The following is a 9,758-nucleotide window of genomic DNA, read 5'->3' on the forward strand; positions in this document are numbered from 1 at the left end:
TCATCAGCTGGTTATGGTGCACAGTCTTCCAAACAGGATGTTGCTTATACTTTAGAACTGCCAACCTTGAACCACGCAGTTTTTCTAGGTCAGTCAAGAGACGCTCATATGACATCACCAATGTGTCAATAGGATCTGGCAGCTCTTCAGACAATTCCAAAGCTGGCCCTCTAGAAACGGGGCTACCCATCCCTGAGGACAATGAGAACCTCCTTTCATTCCTTCTGGAGCACATTCTTGAATAAACCATTTCCATTTTATTATGGAGCTCTTCTTGATACTGATTTCCTTATTGGAAAGTTTTCTGACATTGCCCGAGATAATATGCATGTTTCAGGTTTCAAGGTTATTTTATGTCCCTCAGTCACAGAGTCAGTTTCAATTAACCCTCGGTCATAGCAGACCAGTAATTGTCTTTCGTGTGGCACGTATTGTGCTGCTGCACCTGGAAATTTTCTGGCCCCCAATTCCAGCAGTCACCCCTGGGTGGTATTTGTGGGCTATTGCCATAAGCTCTAGTCTGTGTTAAGTGTGAGTTTGCAGATACTTCCAAAATCATATCTGAGTGTGAATCATAAGGGCCCCATATTGATCAGGCCATCACTTTTGGCTACTGTTAAGTCTCCCGTTCAAATACAGCCTTCTTTCAGGTAGTTTCACGACAGGAGCAAGCAGGGCTCCCAAACGTGGAATCTGTGCCCTCCAAACCCAAGCACTGCAACAGGCACTGTGCTCCTCACTTAGTCCCAGGGGTAGGCCATGACATTGGTGGTTTTTAGTTGTCTGTGGAATGTCAGATGTGGCTCCTTCCCACGTTACTCCTAACAATGTCACGGTTTTGGGTGGGCTCTGGGATCTCTGCTGGATTTGTCAACCAGCATCTGTTAGTGATGTATGCCACTATTGCACTTAAGTGGTCTTGGCTCGTTCCTCTGTTTCTAACACTATCGTATCATCAATGTAGTGTATTATCAAACCAAATTATGGCAGTAAGCTAGTGAATTCAAATAATCCTGTGACAATGCATATGGAATCCTTCTCATATGAAAGCAAAACTGTGGTTGGCTCTTTTCTGAGATCGTGATCAAGAAAACAGCATTTGCAAGAATAATCAAGGAGTACCAATATCTTCGGCTTGTATTTTTTGCAGTGTTGAAATCATACCGGGGATTGCTAATGCTATAGGTGATACTACTTTATTCAAGCCTTGATAATCTACTCTTAGTCTCTATGAGCATATCTCTTTCTCATGAGGCACACAGTGCTAGCATAGAAGTGTCATTAATTAAAGTGGAAATCTCTTCCATCCACTAGGTATCCAATACTGACAATTAACAACTATTTGGGCACCAGCAAATCTATAAGCTCTCATTTAGCATGTCTAATTAATAATAGCTAAAGGGCACACTGACATGCCTTCAGTTTTACAATACAAGATATCGGAAGTGTTCCCCAGTCAGACATAATACCCATCTTAGTAATACATTCAGGTAGAGGAGTCACAGCTATCTCACACAAAATCTGTTCAAACAATCTAATTTTCATCCAAAATTTCACATTACTCCCATCACTGTTGCATCTCCATATGATCCCAAGCTAATTGTGGCCTCCTTCAGGACCTCACCAGTAGGTTTTGAAATTACACATTGGGGGGCGCCTGGGTGGCTCAGTCGGTTAAGCGTCCGACTTCGGCTCAGGTCATGATCTCACGGTCTGTGAGTTCGAGCCCCACATCGGGCTCTGTGCTGACAGCTCAGAGCCTGGAGCCCATTTCAGATTCTGTGTCTCCCTCTCTCTCTGCCCCTCCCCTGTTCATGCTCTGTCTCTCTCTGTCTCAAAAATAAATAAACATTAAAAAAAAAAAAAGAAATTACACATTGGGATCCTGCATCAAGGAGTCCCAGAAAAAGTTTTGTTCACCCCCTGGTCATTTTAGCCACACATGTGCACATGGCGTTGGGTCCTCAGCTAGGGATCAGGCCAAGACACCCTGGTGCTTTTATCGGTCTTCATCCTGATTAATTTGACTGATCATTTCCACCAGTGATATGATGTCATGTTTTTCATTGTCATCTTTGCCTTCCAGCTTTTAAATTTCTCCCAAACTAAGGTAAATAGAGTGGATTTGTTTAGAGCCCTTCAATGTTGGGGATAGCAGGAGTTGCTATCAATCCACTCAGCCTCCCATCGTGGTGGATTGAGATCTGTGTTTCAACCTCATCAGTGTCCTCCATGTTAATTTTATTTCCTAATAACTATTTAAAGACTCTACCCTGCTGGGACTACTCCCTTGACTACCCTCTTTTCCCCCATTCCTTTGTGAATGGATCTAATTTTCTTAGACTACAGGAAAACTGAGAAAACAATTCTGATATGGTTTATTAGACTGTTGTTTGACTTTGCAACAATATGTTTATATGGGGTGTCTGTGCAAAAGGGGCTCCCTTAAATCGCAGCATTTGCTATGACCTGGGTAAGGGGCATATTAAGTGGATGAACATCCTGATCATCATAAAGCTAATTTAGCATGAATTGCATATGCAGCCTATGAGCTGCCTCATTTGGGCAGCTCCATCAGGCATTTAGGAATGGGAACCACCAACTTACTTTCTCAGGGTAAACAAACTTTACAGTGGCTTTTGGCCCATCTACCAGGCTAGCTGTCCCTTTTGGAACAACCTGCTGTGTGTTTGGATCACGTACCGCCATGTTTGATTATTCAATGGTTAAGTTGTGGGTGCTGCATCAACCAAACATGCTCTTGTACTCTGCTGTATTCAGAATCAAGACACTGTTCCTCAGTTAGTCATTCTTACAATCTACTGCAGTAAAAGTTCTTCAGGAAGCTGATGATATCATTCTACAAAATGAGATCACTCCTCACACTATGTCCTCTGGTTTAGTAGTTTCTTGGTTTTGCACACCCTTAACACCCCCTTCCCTCCACCATTTGGACTGCTTTCTCCATAGCTTTGACCAGCCAGATTTGAGTATGGCACAGCACCAGGATTTGCCACAATGTTCCCTTTTACTTTTACTTTAGTTATTCCAGATAAAAATAGCCAAGGGATAGTATATTAAACTTCTTTCTTGTCACTTTGCCTTTTTTTTTTTTCTGTACCCAGAGAGCCACCTCTTTGGGAATTTGGTCTATCATTTCTAAATTCCATTGGTAACTTTTACCTCCAGTAACTGACAGCAGTGTAGCTTCTATCTCATTTCCATTCTGAGGATGAGACAAAGGTCAGAGAGGTTAGGTTGCTTGCCTAAGGTCACACAGCAAAAGAATAACAGCCAGTATTTGAAACCAGCCAGTATTGAAACTTCATGGCCGTGCCCTTAACCTTTAGCAGAACTCCCTCCTGTGAAGAGATTCTAAACCTTAAAAGCTAGAAGCTTATATTCCATGGGGCATTTCTTACATTCTTCCAGAGGGATTCCCTCTTTCCAACCAATCTCTTTTTCTCCTCTTTTTGCAGTGGGCGGTCCACTCAATCTTGTGCAACTTCAGATGTGTGTTGGGGAACAGGAACATCGTCTGGGCTATCTTTGGGCCTCTTCTGTTTCCACCCCAGGGTCTCTGCTGGGCAGGAAGTGGCAATTTAAATAGACCAGTGGTTTTTAAACTTAGCTGCAGGTTGGATTTATTTGGGGGAAATTTAAAAAATGCTAATGCCCAGTCCCACCCTGAAGAGTCTGATTCAATTGGTTGATTTCTGTCGTCGTTTATTCAGGCTGCTAAATAGAATGCCATAGACTGGGTGGCTATCTTCTGTTCTTTCTAAAGAACAGAAATTTATTTTTTACTGTTCTGAACCCTGGGAAGTCCAAGATCAAGACACCAGAAGATTTGGTGTGTGGTGAGAGCCTGCTTCCTGATTTATAGACGGCTGTGTTTTTGCTGTGTCCTCACATGGTGGAAAGGGTACAGTAGCTCTCTGGGACCTCTTTCATTAAGGGCACTAATCCCGTTTATGAGGGCTCCAACCTTATGACTTAATCATCTCCCCAAGACCCCATTCCCATACCATCACACTGGGGACAAGGCTTCAGCATAGGAATTTGGGGGTCATACATTCATCCTCTAGCAGTTTTTTGTGGGTTGAATGCTCCCAAAAGGATATGTTTACTTCCCAGAAACTGTGAATGTAACCTCATTTGGAAACGGGTCTTTGCAGATGTAATAAGTTAAGGATATCGAGCTGAGATCATCCTAGATTATCTCAGTTGGCCCTAAATCCAATGATAAATGCCCTTACAAGAGACACCAGGGGAGAGACACATGGAGAAGAAGAGAAAGCCATGGGAGGATGGAGTAGAGATTACATCCGTGTGCCACAAGCCAGGGAACACTTTGAGGCACCAGAAGCTGGAAAAGACAAGGAAGAATTCTCCCCTAGAGCCTTCAGAGGAAGCACAGCCCTGCTGATACTTCGATTTCAAACCTCTAGCCTCCAGCAATGTGAGAGGAGAAATTTCTGTTGTGTGAGCCACCGCGCTTGTGGTAATTTGTTTGTCGGTCACAGGAAACTAACACAGGTGGGATGTGGCCTGGGCATTGTGTATTTTTAAGAGTTCCCTGGGTGATTCTGATGTGCAGGCAGGGCTGGGAACCACTGGAATAGGGCGTTTCAAAAGTGTCTCTCCTGGCAGTTTTCCTCAGCTTGGGGCTTAAATGCTTTCTGCAATATAGGATGTCTTCTTAATTACATTTTATTATCTTTTGGCAAAGTATATATTTGATGCACTGTGGGAGCAACCAGGGTATATGGAATTTATAGTAAGGAAATAAAAAGATTTATGTACAGATATTTTGGTATCTCTCTCTCTCTCTCTTTTTTTTTTTTAAACTTATCTATTTATCTTGAGGGAGAGAGAGAGAGTGAGCAGGATGAGGACAGAAAGAGAGAGAATCCCAAGCAGGCTCTGCACTGTCAGTGTAGAGCCCAATGCAGGGCTTGAAGACAACCCAGGTACCCCTGTATCTTTTTTTTTTTTTTTTTTACTGTTTATTTATTTTGAGCGAGAGAGCGAGTGTGCACAAGTGGGTGAGGGGCAGAGAGAGAGGGGAAAGAAAGACTCCCAAGCAGGCTCTGTGCTGACAGCACAGAGCCCCACTCGGGGCTCCATCTCATGAATTGTGAGATCATGACCTGAGCTGAGATCAAGAGTTGGATGCTTAACTGACTGAGCCACCCAGGTGTCCCTTGTATTTGCATCTCAAGTACACACCCCTGTGCCCAGAATTTTTTTCCTCCGAGGCCGTTTGGGCTGTATCTGCAGTGTTTGTTGCTTCTTTGTTGTTTTCATGAGTTATCCTGCCCCTTTATTCTCCTGCCTTCCTGACCTCCTCCTGCTGCCTGTCTCTGGGCAGTTTATTCTAGGGCTCCTCAGCACCTCTGGCCTGAGGAAGAAGAAAGGACTATGCCAGGTGCGTACCTGCAGCTCCTCTGCAGGGCTGAGGAAATGTATGGGCCAGGAGGAAATGGCCACTGGGAGGTTTCTGGTGTTTTGTCCTGTCTCCATATCGCTGCACAGGGAAATACTGTTTCTCATGTAAATTCGCCTTTTGATATAAACCTTGAGAAACAAGGTCTTGGGGAATGATAGGGGTACTTGTATTCAGGTACAGAGACTTGGTTACTCTTTTAAGGACTTGGGAATAATTGAACTGACAGTTTGAGAGCTTCCAGGAGGCTGGGGTTCAGTACAAGTTTAATAGTCTCCAAAGCCTATGATTTCTCCACCATACCCTGTCTCTTCAACACTATATATGTATGTGTAAAAATATATATACTGATACTGATGTACTTATATATGTACTCACGTATATATATTTATATAGATTATGTATTTATATGTATATACATTCCACAATGTGGATGACCCTTAAAAACATTATGTAAATTGAAAGAAACCAGACATAAAAGAATACATAATGTATGATTCTGTTTATATAAAATGTCCAGAAAAGGCAAATCTGTAAAGATACAAAGTAGACTGGTGGTTGCCTGGAATTGGAGGTGAGACTGGGTATTAACTGTGATTAGACAAGAGGGATCTTCTTGGAGTGTTAGAAATGTTCTAATGGATGAAAATGTGATGGTTGCACAACCTGTAAGTTTACTAAAAATCATGGAATTGTACACCTAAATCACTTTACAATATGTAAATTATAGCTCCATAAAACGTGTGTGTGTGTGTGTGTGTGTGTGTATACACTTTAACCCTGTTACTATCTGAGTGCATGTTAAGTTGTGTAATCTTTAGTATAACATGCTTGTGGCAAAGCCTCATTTTCTCTGACGGGCACCTGTCTAATCCTGTGAGGTTAAGATGGCAACACCTGCTAGAGTAATCCCTGGCCCAGTGAGTTTTTCTCACTAGGTCTTTCTAACCTCACCAGGTTAGTCCAGGGCCTTTCTCCTGCCAGATAGTTTGGAAAAGTGACACTGGTTTTCTCTCCTTTCAGCAACCATGCTAGGATATATACAACAGTTTTATTATAGTCATCCACAAGAAAATCATTAAAGCCATGTTACTACTATAGACTCTATGTAGGGTCTTGGTTTTACCTCCCATATCAGTCAGGATGAACTGGGTTATGCTGCAGTAACAAAAGACATCCAAATCACAATGGCTTAAAAGAACAATAGTTTTTTTAAAAATATTATTATTTTTAAATATTTATTTTTTTGGAGAGACTGACAGAGCACAAGTTGGAGAGGGGAAGAGAGAGAGGGAGACAAAGAATCTGAAGCAGACTCCAGGCTCTGAGCTCTTAGCACAGAGCCCCATGCGGGGCTCAAACCCATGAATCGTGAGATCATGACCTGAGCCAAAGTCATACACAACTGACTGAGCCACACAAGTGCCCCAAGAACAATAGTTTATCACACATAGTACATGACTTTGAGGGTTGGTGGGGGGCTTTGCTCCATGTCATTCTTAGGGATTCAGGTTGACAAAGTTTCTACCATGTAAGACATTGCCGGTGAGGAAGAAAAGATGGAGAATTACACATACTGGTTCTTAAATGCTTTTACCCAGAAGTCACAAGCATCTTTTCCAAAATCACATGACATCACCTCACTTCAAAAGAGCAGAGAAGCATAAACCTCCCTCCTGTTGGGAAATAGAGGGGAACAGGAAGAGGGTGCTCAATAATGCTTGTCACACCCACTTTCACCAGAAGAGGCATCACACTGGTAAGCACTCACAAGCTGCCCTCTGCTGGATGAGGGTGACCATCTGTCCTGTTTTGCCTGAGGGGTTTCTTCAGAATGAGGCACATTTAGTGCTAAAACTGGGAGAGTTTCAGGCCAGTTGTGAGAGTTGGTCAGCCTAGTTTGTTTTTGCCTTGGGTTGCACATCATGGGCATGGAGAATGGGGGGATCTCTTTGCCCATGAATACTCCTTTCAGAAAATTCGAAAGTGCTAGTCCAGGTCCTGGAGTAACCCGGCAAACCCTTTTGAGCCTTTTAATTAAAAATTGAGGTTACTATAGAGACTGCTTTAAAAGTTCTCACTGGTGCCCAGCTCTGAGAGAGAATCTGAGTACTTGTCTCCCCTGACAAGGTCTCCCCTTGCTCACTCCAAAGCCATCATTGAGTTAGTCTATCCCAATCTGAGGGGGTTACCTACAGCTGATGAAGCTTGAGACTTAGAGCCTTTCACTTACATGGGGCCCTTTGCATGGTCAATGTGGTTTTGTAAAATTTCTGAAGTAAGATATGTTTGTATTCTTTTTCTAAAAAAGGGCTTCCCAAATTATATACCCTTCAGCCCTCACAAAACCTGAATTGATTCCAGATTGCACCAGAACATGTCCACTGTGCTCCTCATGACTCAGATTGCAAAAGGGCATGACTTTCCTCAGGGAAACCTTCCCCATCTTCCCGTGTTGCTTTTTCTCCCTATTGTGCATTTTCAGAGCACCATGTACCTCCTATTCATAATCCTGGAGTTGCAATTTTAACATTGACTTGTGCAATTATGTGATTAAAGTCTATCTCTGCTAAGTGATTGCCCACTCCAGGGAGGCAGGGCCCACTTGTCACTGTATCTCCACTATATCTCCAGCACCTACCAGGATGTTTGGTACATAGTCAATAAATGTTTCATAAAAATAGTGTCAGAACACTGTGCATACTGCATGCATAAAATTTATCTTAGTTAAGTTTGTTTTGAAGAGTTTGTTGTACCCTTACAAATAATTGGAGACAAACGCAAGTGTTATAAAACAGAGGCTGAATGTCATTGTTCTAGGCTACTATCTAGATATTGTGTCTAGATATATCTAGATGATGCAGGTTAGCACACATACAGCTCTAGTGTGGTCATCATTTCTATTGGGGGAAATTAAACCTCAGTTGTCCAAGAATCTGAAACTATCTCATTTTAATATTCCATATGTCTCCCAGCATTCCTTGAAATATAGATAGGAAAAAGCTCAGCAACAATACAAAACTTAGCAAAATAATCCTTGTTATATGTTGACACTATAATTCAAGTTTTTCAGTCACTATACAATTCTCCTCCTTGTGGCTCCACTCTAGTACTTCAATTATATAATCCTTTTGAGTATTAGTAGTAATTAACATTTATTGAGCACTTAATTTGTCCTGGGCCCTGAGCTAGTTACTTTACACGCACTAGCAAAATCCTAACAATATGCTTATGATACTACTATCCTAATTTTACAAAGAACAAAACTGAGGCTCAGAGAAGATAAGTAACTTGTCCAAGGTCACAGAGTGCTTAAGCTCAAGGAGGAAGAGACTACTGGTTATCCTAATAGTCCTTCATCCTTCCTTCCTTTCTTTCTTTATCCTTCTTTCTTTCTTTATTAGTGAAATCTCTAAATTTTAGTTGAGTGCATGGCTGCCCAGTATAAAGTCTGAATTCCCCAGTTCCCTTGGATCCAGCCATAAGACTAAGTTCCGACCAATGGCACAGGGCAGAAGTCATTCATGAAAGGAAGGGGCCTATGCTTTTGTTCTTTCTTCCTTCCCCACTGGATGGAAAGTAGACTTGGTGGTAGAAGTGGGAAAAACTATCTTGATGGTTATTGCCAATCTGATTCACTGGATTTAAAGCCAAATCTGTTTGATGCTAGAGCCTGTGCTAAGTTGGGCTTTCCAATGTCTTTCAAAGGCAACTGTGTATATAAGAATTTCACAGAACTCATAGGTAACCTGCTCTTAGGAAGAAGAAAGGCTTGGGCAATGGACCTATATGGGCATGGTTATAGACTCCAATACTTAATTATCTGTAGAATGGGAATGATGATAGTAGCTACCTCACAGGGCAGATGCAAGGTCTAAGCAAGATAATACATGTGAAAGAGCCTAACTCAAACACAATTGCCTGTAAAAATGCAGTAAAAATTAGTGATGATGATGATGATGATGATTATCCAACCCTATAATCAACTGTATAATGTTGATAACATTGGTGATAGTACCAAAGGTGATTTGAGATCATATATTGAAAATGTTTAGCATAGTCATGGGACACCTGGTTGGCTTAGTGGGTAGAACATGTGACTCTTGGTCTTGGGGTTGTGAGTTTGAGCCTTACATTGGGGGTAAAGATTACTTAATAAATAAAAGTTTTGGGGGCACCTGCGTGGCTCATTCGGTTAAGCGTCTGACTTTGGCTCAGGTCATGATCTCAAGGTTCATAGGTTCGAGCCCCATGTCGGGCTCTGTGCTGAGAGCTCAGAGCCTGGAGCCTGCTTCAGATTCTGTGTCTC

The sequence above is a fragment of the Panthera pardus genome, unplaced genomic scaffold (assembly GCF_024362965.1).
Source record: "Panthera pardus isolate Hobbes unplaced genomic scaffold, ASM2436296v1 HiC_scaffold_16, whole genome shotgun sequence".
Lineage (NCBI taxonomy): Eukaryota > Metazoa > Chordata > Mammalia > Carnivora > Felidae > Panthera > Panthera pardus.